The sequence below is a fragment of the Bubalus bubalis genome, chromosome 3 (assembly GCF_019923935.1).
Source record: "Bubalus bubalis isolate 160015118507 breed Murrah chromosome 3, NDDB_SH_1, whole genome shotgun sequence".
Taxonomy (NCBI): Eukaryota; Metazoa; Chordata; class Mammalia; order Artiodactyla; family Bovidae; genus Bubalus; species Bubalus bubalis.
This window is the reverse complement of record NC_059159.1, coordinates 93,068,073-93,092,604: the sequence shown is the minus strand read 5'-3', so window position 1 is coordinate 93,092,604 and position 24,532 is coordinate 93,068,073. Positions and strand designations below refer to the sequence as shown.

Below are 24,532 nucleotides of genomic sequence, written 5' to 3'. Positions count from 1 at the left end.
GAACAACAGACTGGTTCCAAATAGGAAAAGGAGTTTGTCAGACTGTATATTGTCACCCTGCATATTTAACTTATATGCAGAGTACATCATGAGAAACGCTGGGCTGGAGGAAGCACAAGCTGGAATCAAGATTGCCAGAAGAAATATCAATTAGGTCAGATATGCAGATGACACCACCCTTATGGCAGAAAGTGAAGAGGAACTAAAGAGCCTCTTGATGAAAGTGAAAGTGGAAAGTGAAAAAGTTGGCTTAAAGCTCAACATTCAGAAACGAAGATCATGGCATCTAGTCCCATCACTTCATTGGAAATAGATGGGGAAACAGTGGAAACAGTGTCAGACTTTATTTTGGGGGGCTCCAAAATGACTTCAGATGGTGACTGCAGCCATGAAATTAAAAGACGCTTACTCCTTGGACGGAAAGTTATCTCTAACCTAGATAGCATATTGAAAAGCAGAGACATTACTTTGCCAACAAAGGTCCATCTAGTCAAGATTATGGTTTTTTCCAGTAGTCATGTATGGATGTGAGAGTGGGACTGTGAAGAAAGCTGAGCACTGAAGAATTGATGCTTTTGAACTGTGGTGTTGGAGAAGACTCTTGAGAGTCCCTTGGACTGCAAGGAGATCCAACCAGTCCATTCTAAAGGAGATCAATCCTGGGTGTTCATTGGAAGTACTGATGCTAAAGCTGAAACTCCAAAACTTTGGCCACCTCCTGTGAAGAGTTGACTCTTTGGAAAAGACCCTGATGCTGGGAGGTATTGGGGGCAGGAGGAGAAGGGGACGACAGAGGATGAGATGGCTGGATGGCATCACCGCCTCGATGGACATGAGTTTCACTAAACTCTGGGAGTTGGTGATATACAGGGAGGCCTGGAGGGCTGCAATTCATGGGGTCACAAAGAGTCGGACACGACTGAGTGACTGAACTGAACAGGTTGGGCATGCATTTTTTTCTCATTGAGTTCTAAGAATATTCTAATTGCCATTTTCATTTGTTCTTTTTCCCCAAGGTTTACTTGTTGAGGTGGGCTGTTAAATTTTTGACACATAGAGCTACTTAAATTAGTAATGTCAGAAACAATCTTGAATTAAATATGATGCCAGTTTTCCAAAATTTGTTGCAACATGTCTTGTGGCCAAGTGTAGGATCAATTTTCATAAAGTATTTTCTACGTGATTAGAAACATTTATTCCTCAATTGTTTTATATGTGTTTATTAGATCAAGTTCCTCATTTATATTTTTTCAAATTGTCTATAAATATACCCTTACAACTTTTTTCTGTTTTACCTACTAATATTTAAAACATATGTCTCAAATTCTCCCAGTTTTATTGTTGAATTACCTTTTTGTAATTCTATTTTTTTTAATTGTGGGTATATATTATTCAGTCTTTTTTTTCATATGGTTCTTATGAACTGTTAAAAAAAGTCTGTCTCATTACATTTTTATGATTAAGAAGTTTGATTTTCTCATCTATCTTACAGTTTTTATTCAGCCTGTTTTTATATGCTGTTTTCCCCCTCATCTTGAGCCTGATTTTGATTGACATTGTATTATAAATTTCTATTATCTTAGCAGTTAACTTAAAATCTAAATATGCATCTTATATAACAGAATCTAAAGTTAATCATTTTAGGTTCCTCTTCTCAAACAATATTTCACATAATACTTTCACTCTGATCATTCCTTTTTATCTTGCATTTTATTATACTTCATATTTTAATTCTAACTTGTTTTTTTAAATTTCACAACTGGTCACTAATATAGAGGTAGTTGGGTTTATTTTTTCCAGACAATATATTTTGTTACATTTACTCCTGTGATTTACCTACTTGTTCCTTATTCCATTTTGCATTTCTGTCCTTTATGGCAGGTTCAGTTTCTGTCTTCCTGAAATTTGCCATATATCCTATAAATGTCCCTTTGGTGAATATATGTTGGTAGTAAATGCTCAATTTTTCTTTGCCCAAAACATATATGTTCAATCTGTTAATGATAATTAAGCTTGGACTAAGTTTGAACTATCAGAGTTTTCAAGATCTAATTACTGTTTCTGATCTAATTACTGTAACAGATCTGTTTCTGTTCTTGCAATTCAAATGTCTGATTTCAGTCTAATTACTCTTTATATATATTTTATTCTATCTCTCTAAATTATTTCAAGTAGTTCTTCATCTCTGGTGATCTATATTTGTATTTACTCTGTTAAGAGTCCATTTACCTCCCCGAATTTGAAGATCTGTATCTTTCATCGATTCTTAAAAAGCTCTCAACCATTACCTCTTTGAATATTACCCCTCCTCTATTCTCTCTATTCTTTCACTCTAAATTTTGTTTGGACCTTCTCTTCTCTTCTTCATCTCTAATCCTTTGTCATTTTTCTAGCCTTTTTCCCTCTCTGTGCATTACTATGAGTCATTTATTCAGAAGCAATTTCCAGATCACCAATTTTCTCTTTACCTTTAACCTATTTGCTGTTTAATCTCTCCATTGAATTTTTCATTTTGGTATTAATTTTTCATTTATACCTACATATATTTATTTTTTCTTCCAAATATGCCTATTATTATTTGGTGACATTTGGTTTTTATAATATCTTGATTTGTTCTGTGTTTCTAACTCTAGTTTCTATTTCTATCAACATTTTCTGCATATATATATATAACATTCTTTAATAATTCTAGTATCTGAAATCTTGGGTGTCTACTACTGATAGTCATTGATTCTGTTGACTTTGTTCATCATAGCTTGTTTCCATTTGTGTTTTATAATTTTTGTTTGTCAATTTTGCTGATAGGGCTTTATCTGGAGTAGTTTTTGCCATTCTGAGTTAAAGGTTCAAATATTCAAAAAAGATTTATGTTTGTTTTCCCAAGATGTATAAGGGCACTGAAACTGAGGACCTCTTTAAATTAATGTCATGGCTTAACAGCAATGTAAAGATCATGTCAGTGGAATGAGGCAGATCCCTGACCAGGACAGACTAACTGTCACCTGTCTTTGCCAGCAGATATGTTCAAACCCACTGCTACACTCAATTGCACTCATCTCACACGCTAGTAATGCTCAAAATTCTTCAAGCCAGGCTTCAGCAATATGTGAACCATGAACTTCCTGATGCTCAAGCTGGTTTTAGAAAAGGCAGAGGAAACAGAGATCAAATTGCCAACATCCGCTGGATCATGGAAAAAGCAAGGGAGTTCCAGAAAACTATCTATTTCTGCTTTATTGACTATGCCAAAGCCTTTGACTGCGTGGATCACAATAAACTGTGGAAAATTCTGAAAGAGATGGGAATACCAGACCACCTGACCTGCCTCTTGAGAAATCTGTATGCAGGTCAGGAAGCAACAGTTAGAACTGGACATGGAAAAACAGACTGGTTCCAAATAGGAAAAGGAGTACGTCAAGGCTGTATATTGTCACCCTGCTTATTTAACTTCTATGCAGAGTACATCGTCAAGGCTGTATATTGTCACCCTGCTTATTTAACTTCTATGCAGAGTACATCATGAGAAACGCTGGACTGGAAGAAACACTAGCTGGAATCAAGATTGCTGGGAGAAATATCAATAACCCTGATATGCAGATGGCACCACCCTTATGGCAGAAAGTGAAGAGGAACTCAAAAGCCTCTTGATGAAAGTGAAAGTGGAGAGTGAAAAGTTGGCTTAAAGCTCAACATTCAGAAAACGAAGATCATGGCATCTGGTCCCATCACTTCATGGGAAATAGATGGGGAAACAGTGGAAACAGTGTCAGACTTTACTATTTTGGGCTCCAAAATCACTGCAGATGGTGACTGCAGCTATGAATTTAAAAGACACTTACTCCTTGGAAGGAAGGTTATGACCAACCTAGATAGCACATTCAAAAGCAGAGATGTTACTTTGCCAACAAAGGTCCGCCTAGTCAAGGCTATGGTTTTTCCTGTGGTCATGTATGGATGTGAGAGTTGGACTGTGAAGAAGGCTGAGCGCCGAAGAATTGATGCTTTTGAACTGTGGTGTTAGAGAAGACTCTTGAGAGTCCCTTGGACTGCAAGGAGATTCAACCAGTCCATTCTGAAGGAGATCAGCCCTGGGATTTCTTTGGAAGGAATGATGCTAAAGCTGAAACTCCAGTACTTTGGCCACCTCATGCAAAGAGTTGACTCATTGGAAAAGATCTGATGTTGGGAGGGATTGGGGGCAGGAGGAGAAGGGGACAGCAGAGGATGAGATGGCTGGATGGCATCACTGACTCGATGGACGTGAGTCTGGGTGAACTCTGGGAGTTGGTGATGGACAAGGAGGCCTGGCGTGCTGCGATTCATGGGGTTGCAAAGAGTTGGACAGGACTGAGCAACTGAACTGAACTGAACTGAACACTCAATGAGCTCTTCAAGGATCCCCACATTACTCTAAAGGGTCTTCATTTCAACTTTTAACCGTTCAGCCCAAGGCCCACTCTCTATCTCTGTAGTCCTCATAAAAGACAAAACTTTTGGTTACCAAGATCTGCTAATGTCCTTTGGGCACATAGATTTAGTGTCTACTTAGCAGTCTAGTGTCACATTTTTTTGTATGTGACTTAGGGCCCTCTGTTTTTTGTTTTTTCTTATCAGCTTAACTATTCATTTGAGAAAATGTTTCTCCTTTTTTATCATTTATTTGTAGATATGTATAGATGACTCCAAAGGAACATTTCATGCAAAGATGAGCTCGATAAAGGACAGAAATGGTATGGACCTAACATAAGCAGAAGATATTAAGAAGAGATGGCAAGAATACACAGAAGAACTGTACAAAAAAGATCTTCATGACCCAGATAATCATGATGGTGTGATCACTGACCCAGAGCCAGACATCCTGGAATGTGAAGTCAAGTGGGCCTTAGGAAGCATCACTATGAAAAAAGCTAGTGGAGGTGATGGAATTCCAATTGAGCTATTCCAAATCCTGAAAGATGATGCTATGAAAGTGATGCACTCAATATGCCAAAAATTTGGAAAACTCAGTAGTGGCCAAAAGACTGGAAAAGCTCAGTTTTCATTCCTATCCCAAAGAAAAGCAATGCCAAAGAATGCTCAAACTACTGCACAATTGCACTCATCTCACACGCTAGTAAAGTAATGCTCAAAATTATCCAAGCCAGGCTTCAGCAATATGTGAACCGTGAAATTCCAGATGTTCAAGCTGGTTTTAGAAAAGGCAGAGGAACCAGAGATCAAATTGCCAACATCCGCTGGATCATCAAAAAAGCAAGAGAGTTCCAGAAAAACATCTATTTCTGCTTTATTGACTATGCCAAAGCCTTTGACTGTGTGGATCACAATAAACTGTGGAAAATTCTGAAAGAGATGGGAATGCCAGACCACCTGACCTGCCTCTTGAGAAATCTGTATGCAGGTCAGGAAGCAACAGTTAGAACTGGACATGGAACAACAGACTGGTTCCAAATAGGAAAAGGAGTTCGTCAGGCTGTATATTGTCACCCTGTTTATTTAACTTACATGCAGAGTACATCATGAGAAACGCTGGACTGGAAGAAACACAAGCTGGAATCAAGATTGCCCGGAGAAATATCAATAACCTAAGATATGCAGATGACACCACCCTTATGGCAGAAAGTGAGGAGGAACTCAAAAGCCTCTTGATGAAAGTTGAAAGCGGAGAGTGAAAAAGTTGGCTTAAAGCTCAACATTCAGAAAACGAAGATCATGACATCTGGTCCCACCACTTCATGGGAAATAGATGGGGAAACAGTGGAAACAGTGTCAGACTTTATTTTTATGGGCTCCAAAATCACTACAGATAGTGACTGCAGCCATGAAATTAAAAGACGCTTACTCCTTGGAAGGAAAGTTATGACCAACCTAGATAGCATATTCAAAAGCAGAGACATTACTTTGCCAACAAAGGTTTGTCTAGTCAAGGCTATGGTTTTTCCTGTGGTCATGTATGGATGTGAGAGTTGGACTGTGAAGAAGGCTAAGCACCGAAGAATTGATTCTTTTGAGCTGTGGTGTTGGAGAAGACTCTTGAGAGTCCCTTGGACTCCAAGGAGATCCAACCAGTCCATTCTGAAGGAGATCAGCCCTGGGATTTCCTTGGAAGGAATGATGCTAAAGCTGAAACTCCAGTACTTTGGCCACCTCATTGAAGAGTTGACTCATTGGAAAAGACTCTGATGCTGGGAGGGATTGGGGGCAAGAGGAGAAGGGGACGACAGAGGATGAGATGGCTGGATGGCATCACTGACTCGATGGACGTGAGTCTCAGTGAACTCCGGGAGTTGGTGATGGACAGGGAAGCCTGGCGTGCTGCGATTCATGGGTTTGCAAAGAGTCGGACACGACTGAGCAACTGATCCGATCTGATCTGATCTGATAGATGACTCCATTTTCCATACTGTAGAAAATAGAAACTTTCATTTATTTTATTAACACTCCATCCTAGACCCATTCTTTGTTGCTTCCCTCCCCTCACCACCACCTTTCTGGCCTTACCAACCCATTTCAACTGTAGCAGTAGCTACCAGAGCAATAGCATTCTCTAGTTTCTCATCCAAGACCATCAGATTTCATTTAGGGTCAAGTTCTCCATGCCCTTACCTAAAAGCTTACCTTTACCCAAACTAAAGTCTTGACAACAGCACAGCTAAAACTCATCTGCATTTCATTTACTGATTCTGATTCTTGTCAGCCTAAGTATGTTCTCAAATTCACAGACGAATATGGGAGAGAAAGGCGGAGGTGGTGGTGTCAACAAGTTTTTGCACAGAATTTAATAACAAATTTGCCTTTTTCAATCTTGCTTAAAGTCACATGAGATTGAAGAAACATGCCCTAAATTTAGCTAAAATAGAATGCAGTATGTAATCAAACATGCAGTTAAAAAAAAAAAAAGAGGGCTTGAGTTATGTTACAAACATAACATAGAGAACAGTATTTCTAGTTAAAGAGATATGTGTTCTAAAAGCTTGTCTCAGACCCTAAGAGCTATTGAAGGAAAAAAATCAAATCTTTGAGGAAAAAAATTAACGATTAACGTATGGTTTTCCTGACAACTTGTCTCAAATTTTACATTTAGCCGTCAATCAAATATCCTCCAAGTTTTTATTTTGAAAAGTTGGGAAAGATCTGATGAATTTCAAATATGTCATTAGTTTTAAAATTGACACAGTCATACCTGAAAGTAACTCTGTTGATGCACACAAACATTTATAAATGTCACCAAATCAAGAAGAGATACTCATCGAAGGTACCTAATTGCTCAATGAATCAAATTCATATGCATTCTTTCAAATATACTGTAGTCACATCTGGACATTTTCATAAAAATTTACTCAAAGTTATTAAATCTATGCCATAAATTAACAATGAATGACTAGCTAATGAATTTTTAACAAAAGGACAACAAAGTATTCATATCAGTTATTTCCAATATTTCACACCTGTCAAGAAGCACATGTCTTACCAGAGAAAGAAATAGCAAAGTACTTAATTCTGCACCTCTCTTGCCCCAAAATGCCTATTTTCTACTCAAATTAAAGGAGTATCAGTCTTATGGACTCTGTGGGAGAGGGAGAGGGTGGGAAGATTTGGGAGAATGGCATTGAAACATGTAAAATATCATGTATGAAATGAGTTGCCAGTCCAGGTTCGATGCACGATACTGGATGCTTGGGGCTGGTGCACTGGGACGACCCAGAGGGATGGAATGGGGAGGGAGGAGGGAGGAGGGTTCAGGATGGGGAACACATGTAAACCTGTGGCGGATTCATTTTGATATTTGGCAAATCTAATACAGTTATGTAAAGTTTAAAAATAAAATAAAATTAAAAATAAATAAATAAATAAAATAAAATAAAATATTATTTAGCACTAAAAAAAAAAAAAAAATAAAAAAATAAAGGAGTATCACTGTCAAATCTTCTAGAAAATTTACCTACATTCATTCTAGGTAAATTCATTCTTCCCACTAAGTACTCAATCCAAATCCACAATCTTGACTTTCAACATTCCACAGACACTGCTAGGCAAAGGTCAGCAATCACCTCTGTTTTCCCAAACCCAGTGAGCCTATCTCCATCCTCATTCCTGCCTAATTTGCCCGCCTTCTTCTGCCTGATTTCCTTAACATTAACTCTCTTCACCTAACCTTTCATCTAGGCCCTGTTTCTGTCTGTCTCTGAAATGCTGCTGCTTTCCTGGGCTCTGACTTCTTTAATTCTCAAACTGCATGATCTATCTGAATACATACCTATACTTTAAACTTTCATATTGACGTTTTCTAAACCTCTATCACTAATTGATTTTTCTTTTGAGCTCTAACCTGCACTCTGGACCCTTTTTGTATGTCTCATAATAAGCTGTCCAAGACCCAAAGCAGACTCATGATTTATCCTGAACTCTCCTGTCTACAAGTGAACAGTAATGTTAACCTACTACCTCAGCCAGGTAGACATTTAAAGAAGAATCCTCCTCTCCTCCTCTCTAGAGGCAGTTGTTTGTTGGAACCTACCACTCCCAGCTCCTTAACATGCTCTCTGCTCGATCACTGTTGTTGCTCTCATCACACCTTCCATGGGCTCTTGCAGTAGCCATTTAACTCTCTTTCTGACTCTAGCTTTGTGTACCTACATTTCACCTGTCTAACCTCTATGCTGCTGCCAGGGTGGTCCTTCTAACATGCAGATCTGATCACCTCATTCCTTGGCTTAAAATTCTTCAGTAGCTCCCATAACCCTGTTTTCCAAACTAGTCTCTCAAAGATTCTGAGTCATTAGATCACAGTCAGGACTTAGGGGCCTGTATTTTAATGAGAGCACTGGGGCAGTGGCGGGGAGAGGGGGTGGTGTCTTATAATTAAGCAAGGTAACACTAACCCACAGAATTAAATCTCAACTTTTTGCATAGCTTGTAAGCCTACTTCATCTCTCCTACCTTCTCTTTCCAGAACACTTCAATACACACACACACTGCAGTCAACTTCTAATTACATTGAGTCACGTAGAATTTCCCCAAAGTGCCCAAATGCCGTGTGCTCTTACACCTCAACACCTTTGCACGTGTTGCTTCCACCACCTATCGTGCAATCTCTGGCTTATCAAACTAGTCCTGCAAGTCTCAGTCTAGACCTTACCTCATCTATGAGGACTTTTCTAATTTCCTCAAACAGATTTAGGGATGCCTTTTCCTACATTTTCGTGAGTTCTGTGTATTCTGCCACTGTAGCATTTTAGCACCCCCATCACCGCATTCTGTTTAAATGCATATTGACTCACTAGACTGGGTGTTTGAGAGAAGAGAAATCCTTACTTCTTATCTGTAACACATTATACAGAGACAAGTGTTAAATAAATATTTAAGGAATTACCAGATAAATGACTAAAAGCCACGTTATATAGAAAGGATTGGCTGGGGCCCTAGCTCCATTCTGCTAATCACTAATTGTCTCATTACAGAACAAGTAACAAACCCTCCCAGGATCTTAGTTTCCTCATATATAAAAGGAAAAAGTTAGCACATAATTTCCTTTGGCCTATTTTTTAAACATTTATATGGAAAAGTTCAAACATAGACAGAAGTAGAAAGAATGACATAATGAACCCCATTGTACTCATACACCTAGCTTCAATCACTGACATATTTTTTCTTTATACCTCCAGTTACTTCTCCCACTTCAGATTATAGGCAAATTCCAGACATCATATCACTAAACTCATAAATATTTCAGTATGTATCTCCAAGACTAAACCTCTTAGAGTATCTATAACGCCATGTCATAATCTTATAATTCATGTCCAGTTCAGTTCAGTCACTCAGTCATGTCTGAGTCTTTGCAACCCCATGGATTGCAGCATAATTCACCTTGGTAGGTCCAATTGTAGTTATAACTCCTCATGTACATCTCCTTATTAGAACTATTCATCCATACACTTGCCTTGGCCTCATGTATTTCCCCACTCCTTGAATTTCAGTTTGGCTATGTGAATTATTTTCATCAAAGAGATGTTAGTGGACATAAGTCAAACCAATATTGAAATAGTCTTGCATATTTGGGCTTCTCCTCACATGTTCTAGTTTTTTGAATAAGAAGAACATGTCACTGATAACCACTGGTTCATGGAGGATAAGAAACCTGTGGTGAAATTTTGAACCCTACCCAAAGCTTGGAGCCATCCCAACAATTGTAAATTTACAGCCTGAAGCACAGCTACCTCAGACAACTCACAGAGATGTGATCAGGAAGGGGATGCCTGTTACTGTGTGCCACTGATACTTGTGGTTGTTATGCAGAAAAAGCTGAAACAAAATGTTAAGTTTAGCAATTCCTTAATATCAAATATATGATATGCTAACACATTATTTTTTGGTGTCTAGTTATTTATATCTTTGGAGGTAAAATTTACACATAACAAAATGAATACATCTTAAATATCAGTCAATAAGCTTTGACAAATAGTATGTAACCGAGCAATTCAAAACACTGTCAAGATAGAAACATTACCATATCTAAAGAAAGTTCCCTCATGCCCCATCCCAATTTATTCCCACCCATCACCCATAAACACTGTCTTACTTTTTTGTTCTACCAGAGCACAGTTTTATCTGTCCTAGACTGTCATATAAATAGAATCCTAAAGTAGGTACTTTTCTGTTAAGCCTTATTATACTCACCATTATGTTTTGGAGATTCATCAATGTTGCATGTATCAGTAGTTTGCTCTTTGTATTGATGAGTACTATCCCAAGTTACAGATGTACTGCAGTTTGTTTACTCATTCTTGATGCATACCTGGACTCTATCCATTTTGGGGTCTGATGAGTGAAGTGTCTATGAACATTTTAATGCAAGTCTTACTGTAGATGTTTATTATCATTTATCTTGAGAAATTAAAATAAAAGATATGCAGAATTAATATTGTTCAGATGACCATATTATCCAAAAGCTATCTACAGATTCAGTGCAAACCCTATCAAAATACCAATAGCATTTTTCACAGAACTAGAATAAATAATCCCAAAATTTGTATGGGAACAAACAAACAAAAAGAACCAGAATAGCCAAGATAGTCTTTAAAATGAGGACAAAGCTGGAGGTATCGTGCTTCCTGATTTCAACCTATACTTCAAAGCTACAGTTATCCAAATAGTATGGTACTGGAACAAAAACAGACGCATAGATCAATGAAGCAGAATAGAGAACCCAAAAGCAAGCCAACACTCATATGGTCAGTTAATCTACGACAAAGGAAGCAAGAATATATACTGGGGGAAAAACATCCTCTTCAATAAACAGTGTTGGAAAAACTGGATGGCTATGTAGAAAAGAAAAAACAAGACTACTTTCCCATTCCAAGTACAAGATATAGAAGCAACCTAAGGGTCCACCAACAGATGAATGGATAAAAAAGATATGAGATGTATACACACATACCATACACACACACACACACACACACACACACACACACACACACATATATAATAGAGTATTACTCAGCCATTAAAAAGAATGAAATCTTGTCATTTGTGTCAACTTATATGCACCTATAGGGTTTATTCTCAGTGAAATAAGATCAGATCAGATCAGTCACTCAGTTGTGTCCGACTCTTGGCGACCCCATGAATCGCAGCACACCAGGCCTCCCTGTCCATCACCAACTCCCAGAGTTCACCCAGACTCATGTCCATCGAGTCAGTGATGCCATCCAGCCATCTCATCCTCTGTCGTCCCCTTCTCCTCTTGCCCCCAATCCCTCCCAGCATCAGAGTCTTTTCCAATGAGTCAACTCTTCGCATGAGGTGGCCAAAGTACTGGAGTTTCAGCTTTAGCATCATTCCTTCCAAGGAAATCCCAGGGCTGATCTCCTTCAGAATGGACTGGTTGGATCTCCTTCCAGTCCAAGGGACTCTCAAGAGTCTTCTCCATACCACAGTTCAAAAGCATCAATTCTTCGGCGCTCAGCCTTCTTCACAGTCCAACTCTCACATCCATACGTGACCACAGGAAAAACCATAGCCTTGACTAGACAAACCTTTGTTGGCAAAGTAATGTCTCTGCTTTTGAATATGCTATTTAGGTTTGTCATAACTTTCCTTCCAAGGAGTAAGCGTCTTTTAATTTCATGGCTGCAGTCACCATCTGTAGTGATTTTGGAGCCCAGAAAAATAAAGTCTGACACTGTTTCCATTGTTTCCCCATCTATTTCCCATGAAGTGATAGAGAAAGACAAATATTGGATTATCTCACTTATATGTGTATACTCAAAGTTAAAACAAATGAACAACAAAACAGACTCATACAGAGAAAAAATTGGTGGCTGCCAGAGGAGGTAGCAGGATGAGTTAAGTAGGTGAGTAGTATTAAGATACATGGACTTACAAAATAAGTCAAAGAGAAACAATGTACACATAGGATATACAGCCAATTATATTGTAACAACTTTTTATGGTGGTGGATAGTAACTAACCTTTATTAGGTCATCATTTTGCAATATACACAAATATTGAATTGCTATATTTTTTTCTTGAAACTAGTATAATAAGTCCACTGTATTTAAGTAAGCAAAGAACAAATGGTTTGCCAGTTTATTATCAGGTTAATTGTTGTTTTATTATAGAGTTGTAGGAGTTCTTTATAAATTTTGTATGCAAGTCCTTTGTCAGGTATATATATTTTAAATATTTCATTTAATTCTTAAATATATTCAGATATTGATAGTGTAGTTTTAAAAACAACATATTTATTTTGAAATAATTTTCTTCCCAAATGGTAACTTCTTTAAATCTATAGTACAAAGTCATAACCAGAATATTAAAATCATAGAGTTAAATAAAACTCTGAAAAACATACACAGAAATTCTAAAATTTATTCAAATAATCCTTAAAAATATGGAAAGAAGAAATAGATAAACAAATTAGAAATGAAACCAACAGAAAATTAAAGAGAAAAATGTAGACAGAAGCCTAATCATATCAATAATTACTTATATTTTAATGGACTGCACATTCCAATTATCTTGGCAAGTCTCTTGGAATAAACTGAGAAGCTGGTTCTAAACTATACAGGTACATATATGGAAAGTCAAAACAACTATAATGGGCAAATCTTTAAAAGAAAAGCAAATTTGGAATCCTCATACTATCTGACTTCAGAATTTACTATAAAGCTACACTGATGAAGGCAGTATGGTACTGATCTATGTCTTTATTGATCTATATTCTTAGGCTAATAGTACAGAATCACAAAGCAGACTCAGACTTATACAGTTAACTGATTTTTAACAGTTACCAAGGTAATTCTATGAGGAAAGGATGATTTTCCAAAAAAAAAAAAAAAAATGTTTTTCCATGAGGAAATAAATGAAAGTAAAGCATTTTCTTTTTACAGCACTTAAAAAAGTAACTTGAGACAGACCAGAGACCTAAATACAAGAACTAAAATCAAAGTTTCTAAAGGGAAAAAAAGACAGGAGAAGATCTTTATGATGTTGGGTGAGATAAGAATTTCTTAGAACACAGAGGGTACAAACTATAAAAGAAAATAAAAACGATTGAATGAACTTTCAAATTCAAAATTGTGCTCTTTGAAAAACAAGGTTAAGAAAGCAAAAGGTGAGACTTATATTTGGGAAAGATACTTGTAAAACATATATACAACATAAATTTGTAACTAGAGTATACACAGAACACATGATTCAATAATAAGACAACTCTATGACACCTATGAATGTTTTTTTTTTTTTAATGTGCAGAAGATTTGAACATACTTTCCCACAAAAAAATAGCCATTTAATTCTTGAAAAGATACTTAACATCACTAGACACTATAGAAACACAAATTCAAACCATGATGAAATACCAATATTCACTCACTAGAAATATAAAAACTAAAAAGACAGACAATTCCAAGTGTTGACAAGGATATAGAGCAACTAGGATTCTCATAACATGCTGGTTCCACATGCACAGTGAGAGAGCGTTCCTGGAAGACAGTTTGGCAGTGTCTTATACAGTTAAATATATATTAACCTTATATCCTAATATCTCTCATCACAAATATTTACCTAAAACAAAGGAACACATATGCCAGGATAATTCATGTACATGACTGTTCATAGCAGAATTATAAATAACCAAAGACTAAAAACAATACAAATGTCATTCAACTGGTACATAAAGAAAGTGTAGCATATCCTTAGAATGGAATAGATTCAGCAATAAAAAAGAACAAACTATAGGTACGTGCACCAACATAAACAAACTGCCAAGTGAAATAAGCCAGAGACCAAGGTGATATAGTGCTGATCAGTGCTTACCTATAGCCAGGGGTTGAGAAAGATAACTGACTTCAAAAGAGTTAAGAGAAAGCATTTGAAGTCATGAAAGATACTTGATTGTGATATTGATGAGACAAATGTCCACAATGGCCAATATCAAACTTCACATTTACAGTGAGGCAATTTTATTAAAAATAAACTATACCCCCCTCCCCCACACACACACACAAAACTAAGAAAATACATACAGGGAAAGTTTATCAAATCAGACAATATCAACACTAAAATCTTCTAATTCTTTAATTATTTGGTTTTGTGTTATAAGGGAAAAAATAATGAATGGATGACTGAGCATGAGCCCAATCCATCCTTTCTCTTTCCTAGAAATGAATGACTCCATCTGGATGGGGAAATTCATCAAAATGATGCCATGTTAAAATGGAACATAAATGGAATACAAATTAAAGTTTTTTCTACTTAAAAATTCTTTTCAATTTTCAGATAATTCACAAAGAGAAAGTTGAAATAATCATGTGAAATTCAATAGCATATTAGGCCTGGTTTTTCCATTCCGGCTCCCTTTATTTTGGTACTGGGAAGTGGTTTATCACATCTTCACGCATGCATGCACGCTAAGTCACTTCAGTAGTGTCCAACTCTGTGCGACCCCATGGACAGCAACCCACCAGGCTCTTCTGTCCATGGAATTCTCTAGGCAAGAATACTGGAGTGTGTTGCCATTTCCTTCTCCACATCTTCAGCCACTCTCAAACACAGGACACACTACTTTCCACCAAGGACCACCTTGACAGGTATGAGAAAGTTATTAATAACAAATATCATTATAACTCTTTCATCATTATTATGTCTTGCCTCATTCATCTGAAAAAATTGACTCAGTGCTTACATGACAGGGGTAATATAAGAAGGCAGGTTTGGTAGTTAGCCACATAAACAGACAAATATAATTGATATAGGGAATATATATATATTATATTAACCATAGATGCAGGTCTTCCTTGAACACCATCAGTGGGACACTGTTGCAGCTGCTTTATAAAAATTATCCCATGTAGTGCTCTCAATAAACCTATAGATTTATAGTATTATTCCCATGTTACAGAAAAGGAAATGAGTCAAATAAAGTATGAAACTTGTCCAAGCTACGCATAAATTTCATGTTCTCTCTACTATGCCATGTGCTGTCTATTCTAAATATTATGAGAATAGCAAAAATAAATAAATGAATAAATAATTAGATAAAATAATCAGTATTGTACTTCCCTGGTGGTCCAGTGGTTGATAATCTGCCTGCCAATGTAGAGGAAATGGGTTTGATCCCTGATCCAGGAAGACCCCACACGTCACAGAGCAACTAAGCCTGAGCACCACAACCACTGAGCCTGTGCTCTAGATCCTGCTAGCCAGAACCACTGAGTCCACATGCTGCAACTATTGAAGCCCATGCACCTAGAGACTGTGCTCTGCAACAAGAGAAGCCAACTCAATTAGAGCCCATGAACCACAATGAAGAATAGCCCTTGTCCTGGGTGTTCACTGGAAGGACTGATGCTGAGGCTGAAACTCCAATACTTTGGCCACCTCATGCGAAGAGTTGACTCATTGGAAAAGACCCTGATGCTGGGAGGGATAGGGGGCAGGAGGAGACGGGGATGATAGAGGATGAGATGGCTGGATGGCATCACCAACTCGATGCATATGAGTTTGGGCAGACCCCAGGAGTTGGTGATGGACAGGGAGGCCCGGCGTGCTGTGACTCATGGGGCCGCAAAGAGTCGGACATGACTGAGTAACTGAACTGAACTGAACCACAACTAGAGAAAAGCTGCATGTAGCAATGAACACCCAGTGCAGCCAAAATAAACTTAAATAAATAAATACAATTTAAAATAATCAGATATATTATTCCTGCCCTTAAGCAACTGACAATTTTATAATCTATGAACTCAAAACAGGCAGGACAACTGACTTACAGCATGAATAACACACTTATATGCATGAATATACACAGGTGTATGAAACAGGTGGGTACACAGACAGACTCATCTAAAATGATACCTAACAGCACAATTTAAAATACAATGGTCACAGTTCAAAATTAAATGCTCAAGTTGGAAATCTCTCCTCTCAAGGAATCTTTTTGAGTTGCCAGGCATAGAGCCAAAATCTGACTGCAAATAGCTTTGCTTTATTTTCAAAGCTTTTCTTTTTACTTCCTCTGTTATAAACTCCTTAAAGATAGGCACAGTGCCATATAAGTACCTTGAAGTCCCTGCAATGTCTTTATCGAAGCTAATTTGAAAATATTGTTTAAATGCTGAGTACATGCACACGTTTTTAAGAAAAAAATGGACATTTGGGTTCTGATTCTTAGCAATCCTTATTTATTTCAATCTAACGTTAGTGTCCTCTCAGCCCTAACACCTATATTCTAATTAAAATTCACACTAGTTTCAAATCCTTAATACAGAATACAGCATGCTTGTCACACAAGTGGCTTCAGTTCAGTTTGTCACTCAGTCATAGCCAACTCTTTGCAACCCCATGGAGCGCAGCACACCCGGCTTCCCTGTCCTTCACCATCTCCCAGAGCCTGCTCAAACTCATGTCCATTGAGTCCATGATGCCATCCAACCATCTCATCCTCTGTCATCTCTATCTCTTCCTGCCTTCAATTTTTCCCAGCAGCAAGGCCTTTTCTGATGAGTCAGCTCTTTGCATCAGGTGGCCAAAGTACTGCAGTTTCAGCTTCAGCATCAGTCCGTCCAATGAATATTCAGGATTGATTATATTTAGGATTGTCTGATCTCCTTGCAGTCCAAATGACTCTCAAGAGTCTTTGCCAACACCACAGTGCAAAAGCATCAATTCTTTGGTGCTCAGTCTTTTTATTGTCCAGCTCTCATGACTACTAGAAAAACCATAGCTTTGACTAGCCCGACCTTTGTTAGCAAAGTAATGTCTCTGCTTTTCAGTATGCTGTCTAGGTTGGTCATAACTTTTCTTCCAAGCAGCAAACATCTTTTAATTCTGTGGCTGCAGTCACCATCTGCAGTGATTACTGAGCCCAAGAAAATAAAGTCTGTCACTGTTTCCATTGTTTCCCCATCTTTTTGCCATGAAATGATGGGACCGGATGCCATGATCTTCGTTTTCTGAATGTTGAGCTTTAAGCCAGCTTTTTTACTCTCCTCTTTCACTTTCATCAAGAGGCTCTTTAGTTCTTCTTCACTTTCTGCCACTAAGTGTGGTGTTATCTACATATCTGAGGTTATTGATATTTCTCCTGCAATCTCGATTCCAGCTTGTGCTTCATCCAGCCCAGGATGATGTAGTCTCCATGCGAGTTAAATAAACAGGGTGACAATATACAGCCTTGACGTACTAATTGCCCAATTTTGAACTATTCCATTGTTCCGTGTCCGGTTCTAACTGCTTCTTCTTGAGCTGCATGCAGATTTTTCAGGAGGCAGGTAAGACGGTCTCTTATTCCCATCTCTTTCAGAATTTTCCAGTTTGTCACATCCACACAGTCAAGGCTTCAGTGTAGTCAATGAAGCAAAAGTAGATGTTTTTCTGGAATTCTCTTGCTTTTTTGATGAGCCAATGGATGTTAGAAGTTTGATCTCTGGTGCCTCTGCCCTTTCTAAATCCAGCTTGTACATCTGGAAGTTCTCAGTTCTTGTACTATTGAAGACTAATTTGTACTATTGAAGACTAACTATGGAAGATTTTTAGCATTAACTTGCTAGCATGTGAAATGAGTGCAAATATGTGGTAGTTTGAACATTGTTTGTCATTTCCCTTCTTTGAGACTGAAATGAAAACTGACATTTTCCAGTCCTGTGGCCACTGCTGAGTTTTCCAAATTTGCTGGCATATTGAGTGCAGCACTTTCACAGCATCATCTTTTAGGATTTGAAAAAGCTCAACTGGAATTCCATCACCTCCACTAGGTTTGTTCATGTGATGCTTCCTAAGGTCTACTTGACTTCACACTCCAAGATGTCTGGCTCTAGATGAGGGATCACACTCTCATGGTTATCTGGGTCATAAAGATCTTTTTTGTATAGTACTTCTGTGTATTCTTGCCACCTCTTCTTAATATCTTCTGCTTCTGTTAGGTCCATATCATTTCTGTCCTTTCTTGTGCCCATCTTTGCGTGAAATATTCCCTTGAAAATATCTCTGATTTTCTTGTAGCAATCTCTAATCTTTCCCATCCTATTGTTTTCCTCTATTTCTTTGCATTGTTCACTTAGCAAGGCTTTCTTATCTTTCTTTGCTATTTTTTGGAACTCTGCATTCAGATGTGCATCTGTTTCTCCTTTGTTTTTCTCTTCTCTTTTTTTTTTTTTTTTTTCCGGCTATTTGTAAGGCCTTCTAAGACAACCATTTTGCCTTTTTGCATTTCTTCTGTCTTGGGGATGGTTTTGATCTCTGCCTCCTATACAGTGTCATGAACTTCCATCCATAGTTCTTCAGACACTCTTTCTATCAGATCAAACCCCTTGAATCTATTTGTCACTTCTACTGTAAAATTGTAAGGGATTTGATTCAGGTCATACCAGAATGGCTGAGTGGTTTTCCCTACTTTCTTAAATTTAAGTCTGAATTTGGCAATAAGGAATTCATGATCTGCACCACAGTCCACTCCTGGTCTTGTTATTGCTGACTGTATAGAGCTTCTCTATCTTTGGCTGCAAAGAATAGAATTAATCTGATTTTGATATAGACCATCTGGTGATATCCAGAGTCATCTCTTGTGTTGTTGGAAGAGGGTGTTTGCTATGACCTTAGAGTCATAGCAGAGTCAGAGTCTCTTAGCAAAACTCTTAGCCTTTGACCTGCTTCACTTTGTACTCCAAGGCCAAACTTGCCTGTTACTTCAGGTATCTCTTGACTTCCTACTTTTGCATTTTAGTCCCCTGTGATGAAAAGGACATCTTTTTGGGGTGTTAGTTCTAGAAGGTTTTGTAGGCCTTCATATAACCATTCAGCTTCTCCAGCATTAGTGGTTGGGGTATAGACTTGGATTACTGTCATATTGAATGGTTTGCCTCGGAAATGAATGGAGATCAAACCAAGTGGCTTCAGGGACAGTCACTTCAACCTGAATGCTAAAAGACTGGTCTAGGGTCCAGGAAAAGAAATAAAAGTAAAGAAAGAAGTATTCCACATCTCCAGACTCTGCTGTTTTTAGGGAAGTAGCTACAAACCAAGGTTTGTTTCTTATTCACCCATCACTTCTGTATTTCGTCTTGACTGTGAACTCAGTCAAGTCATTAACCTCCCGGAGTCCCAATTTTCTCATCTGCCAAGTGTAGGTAATTAAAGTAATCCTAATTTTGCTGGGCTGTTGCAAGGTTTATCTGTGACAATATGTGTGAAGACAAATGAAAATGTCTCAAATATCTTACAAACATTTACCTATTATAAGCATATGCATTTAAATAGCATTGCTACAGCTGAGTTCATGCAGGATTGATAGAGGACTTAAGCTTAGGTGAAATCTAAGTTTCCTTGATTCTTGCATTTAAGAAGCCTGAAAGTTGGGTGATCCAGCTGGAAAGGAAAGTGACCCTCAGCATGAGGATAGAGTGAGATGCCAAAGATGGGAAGAGAGCAGAAACAGGGAGAGCCCAGGAGAGAGGCTGTTTAATGTTTGAAACCAGTTCCAAGCTAAATTAGAAACATGAGCCTACATACCTGTAACTTACCTCATTGGTATATAATCTGTAACCTGAGAGCCCCTCACAGAGAAGTAAAAATAGCAATGCTCTTCAGCAGCCAGGGGCTCTGCTAAGTGAATGAGGGTGGGCATGGGGAAGGGCAAAGGGACCAGAAAGAGAATTTCAGTCCTCTGGTACAGAGGAGAACTCTTCCTCCTCTCTCCTCTGGGTGATGGCAGGGCGCGAGTGGCCAACAGAGGTGACATCAAGGACGGAACAAGGCAACCTTCAGGGGAGAGGAGGTCATGCTGCCTTAGAGTCACCCAATGCTATGACATTTCCTCCAAACTGGAATGTCATTAAGTTCCAAGACTCCCTGCTCCTGCCACTATCGAGATGAGTAAACTCATCTATGAGAGGCATGGCTGGTGCGGGTGCAGAGCAGAGGAGGCTGCCACTCCAGGCATGGAGCTGGCATCCAGTGGGATGAAGCAGCAACTGGCTGAATGGTCACCCATTTTCCACAAATACTTATTCCCTCATTGAATGAGTGAGTTTGTGCAGCCCCAGAGAGCAATGAGGTCCCCTCCCTCAGTTTAGGAGCCAACCCTGTGCCACACTTCACCATCAACTGTTCATGTGATTGAGGAAAACTTTGGCCTTGGTTGTGCCTGTGTGTACTCAGACACTCAGTTACCTCCAACTCTTTGTGACCCCATGGACTGTAACCCGTCAGGCTCCTCTGTCCATGGAATTCTCCAGGCAAGAATACTGCAGTGGGTTGCCATTTCCTTCTTCAGGGGATTTTCCCCACCTAGTGATCAAACCCATGTCTTTTGCATTGGCAGGCGATTTCTTTACCACTGCACCGCTGATGAAGTCCCTTGTCCTTGGTTAACACCTATTATATGAAGAAAGCAACCAAGTAGCAAGGGGATGAAGCTAATTTTTCATTCTTCACACTAAAAAATAGCACTTGGGAATGTTTTTCCACATTCTCTGGAATGATCATATACTGGATGCTTTTAAAAGAATAAACACACTTTGCCGAACTCCTAATGTTGATTCAACCTTACTGGCATGAAAAAAAAAAAAAAAGAAGAAGAAGAAGAAGAGTATCATGGAAGATCTTAGATCTCAAGATGGTCCAGAATTTCAAATCCTCTAAAAAATAAAGAAAACCAAACCAAAATTTTAAATTGTATAATCCATGCCCTTTGACTAAGTAAATTTCACTCTGCTATTTCAACAAGTTTTAGGCTTACTTTGTAAACCTCTGTTTGGTCATGTAAATGGGCTTCGTTCATTCACTGTGTAAGTATTCAAATCATCTTCCTGTGGCCATTTGAAGAAGGTAGAACCTTGTTTTCAATCTGCCTCTTCTGCATAGATGACTTACCAAAGCTTCATTTACTATGAAGAAGTCACAAAGAAGGCTCGTGAGCTCTGCCTGGCTTCCTGAGAAGAAGGGAGGTTCATTCCTCCCAAAAGCTGTCAGGAAGGTGGTTACCAGGGACATGGAAAAAAAGTCTGTCACTGTTTCCATTGTCTCCCCATCTCTTTGCCATGAAGTGATGAGACAGGATGCCATGATCTTAGTTTTTTGAATGTTGAGTTTTAAATCAGCTTTTTCACCCTCCTTTTTCACTTTCATCAAGGGGCTCTTTAATTCCTCTTTGCATTATATCTTCCTAGATGAGATGAGTATCTGCTGTTGCTACTGCCCAGCATCTGTTCTTCATGTCCCTGGTACCATCTTCCTGACAGCTTTTGGAAGGAATGAACCTTCCACTGACTGTTGCTTTGTGAGGTTTTCAACTTCTTACATACTACCTGTGAACAAATATGTGTTTGACTCAAATTAAACCAACCAGATTCTCTTTCCTTGAAATCTGAATCCTAAGCAAAGTGTTACAAGAATGTTACAAAGAATGTTATGAGGATGTTCAAATGGCTAGCTCTCTTTTATCCTGACACTTTACATTTTGACTTTGAAGAGTTTCTCCAGGAGTTGTGCCATTAGATCCCAAAAGCTTCCATGCTTCTTCTCCATTCCAAGGACTGGTCTTAGTCTTGAGCTTTTTCTTGAATCCACAGTCCCACAGCCTTCAATAAATTCATTTCTTTTGTTTCTGATGTTACCCAGAGTAGGTCTGTTGCTTGAACTCAAGCATGCCTAATTGGAATAATAGGTAATGTTCTATTATAGAATATGAAGTCTCTCAGGTCTAGGCCTGCTTGGCCAAAATGAACTTGCTGCTCTTTCTCCAATCATGCAGACAGAGAGATGCCCAGTAATGAGCTCATGAAGTTGAGTAATAATTTCAGACAATTGCTTTTCAGTCTCCCTAGAGCTCTAATTAGAATAATTTATTTGTCTTCAGTTCAGGCAACCTTTGCTGTGGAGGTGAGGATCCTTGAAGGACATGGGGAGGATCTTCACATTATTTTGATCTGAGAAAAACCCTTCAGAATGATGTTGAAAACTTTGTAAAATACAGCCATACTGCTAAGCAATATTGAGCTATACCCCAAGCAAATATTTTTTCCACTTTCAGGGAAAATGGTCTTCATATGGAACTCCTCGCTTATGTTATGCCTCCTTGCTACTGTTCATTTTTTCTACCTTGGTAGTTACATTAGGATGTCATAGAGCTTTAAGATGTCTATACCATCTGAAACCATCAAAAATGTAACAACTGAATGTAAATAACAGTCTACCAGAAAAACATTCACAAGTACTGGCTTACGTACATAGAATGTAGTGAAACAGTTAATGGTGGAAAGATATTTGTGTGCTCAGAGAAAATATAGGCCTAATTGTTCTACAAAGCACAGCAGGAAATGACTGTCAGAAGTTATATACAGTACAGGGTACAAGCTAGTTTTTTGGCCTTCTACGTTACCAAATATCATTATAAAATTGAATCTCATAACTCTATAGCTATTCCCTGCTCCCATTTACTTTTCTTCAGAAGAAATTTTCCCCCTCTGTGGCATTAGTAACAGCACCCATATTTCAACCGTCTGTGTTAATCTCAAGATCAAACCACAGCTTCTACCCCTTAGCTAAAGAGTTGCTTGGGATCAACTGTGCTTTGACACGTTCTTCCAATTTGTTATCCTTGCCTTCATAAAAATATGCATTTGGAAGTTTCATAAATTCTTTCTGGTCATTCCAGTTCCATTTGAAATCGTAATGTTATAATTTGTAGAGCAGAAGCCCAGTAACCTACAAAGGTAACTCGAATAACAGCTACATAGATTTGAGTTAGGTGGTAGAAGAGTCCTGTCCAGTAAGTCTTCTATTCATGCATCTCATGGATTAGTCCCATTCATGGTGACTAATGTGGGATGACCTTTTAATATTAGAAAAAAACTTTACAGAATGGTGTATCTAAAGCACTTTGTAGAAAGATAAAGTACTTGCGTGTTCACCTTGGGAAAATGAGTAGTTGACTTCATTTTTACTTGTCAAAAATCATGAAGGATCTGAGATTTCACTCTACTGGCAAGCTAGCAAATTAGCCTGCCGCAGTTTTAGGAATACTGGCAGAATACACAAGATTCACTCTGAGTCAGAAACAAAGAACTCTGTTATTTGTAGCACATATCAATGTCAAGAACAATATATCTGTAACAGTTCCCCTGAACCTCAAATATCACAGAATGACATAGATGGGCCCAGTGGGCTGTATTACAGAAAAGGAACCCTGATCTCAGGGAACTCTCATGTTTTATAATGGGCGGTAGGCATGCCTGCCCTCCAGGCATGGTCTCTATGGAACGTCGTGTTTATTATACTGAACTATAAGGAAACGTGCCCCTCACTCAGCAGTGAGCGACTGTATCTTCTAAGACTGCTCACTATACAAACGTCATTGTAAACAGGGTTCAGAGTCAAGGCAATCACTGCCTCTGCATGCAAAACATGCAGAAACATGAGAGACCCAAGAGAGGATTGTCTCATGTTACCGACCTACATTCAGTGTTCTGAAAAATTTTAGAGACTGTTTTTAGATAAAGTGCAACCAAAATTGACAATACCCATTTAAGCTTAGTTCTCAGTAAGAGACCCATGACTTGGTCTTCCCACTCCAGACATCATGATCTGAGACATAATTGTCAGAAGGATGCATCTGACTCTGGAATCTCTCCTTAAGAATAACTGCAAAGCTTATTTTCTTCAGTTTGAGATATTAAACGGGTTCTTGTGAATGACTGACCCCACTCTATTGAATTAACTGTATGTTTGACTTACTGAAACTGTAGATGTACTTGCTATTTACCCTAAACATAGCATGGCACTTACTGTAGTGAGCACTTTGTGTACATTGTTTTATTAAACCTTTATAAAAATCTCAGTGTTATCTCCACTGTTGATATGTTAAAAAAAAAAAAAAAAAAAAAAAAAGCTTCAATGACTAAAATACCCAATGTAACTAGTAAATAGCAAGATCGGGGTTTGAATTGAGGTCTGGCCAACCCAATTTGGGTGCTTTACTGCCTCTCCAAATAGCTGCTGCTGCTGCTAAGTCGCTTCAGTCGTGTCCAACTCT

At 38.3% G+C, this 24,532-nt stretch overlaps 2 long non-coding RNA genes across 2 annotated transcripts in view; both read right to left on the bottom strand.

The window, feature by feature from the left end:
• Positions 1-11,003, bottom strand: part of LOC123332809 — a 78,334-nt gene extending 67,331 nt beyond the window's left edge. Inside the window, exon 1 of the long non-coding RNA XR_006549861.2 lies at positions 10,675-11,003. This is a non-coding gene — a long non-coding RNA (uncharacterized LOC123332809). The remainder of the gene's footprint in view (positions 1-10,674) is intronic.
• Positions 11,004-14,586: 3,583 nt separating this feature from the next.
• The window catches only part of LOC123332808, a 104,038-nt gene continuing 94,092 nt past the window's right edge, over positions 14,587-24,532 (bottom strand). The window contains exon 2 of the long non-coding RNA XR_006549860.2: positions 14,587-15,084. This is a non-coding gene — a long non-coding RNA (uncharacterized LOC123332808). The remainder of the gene's footprint in view (positions 15,085-24,532) is intronic.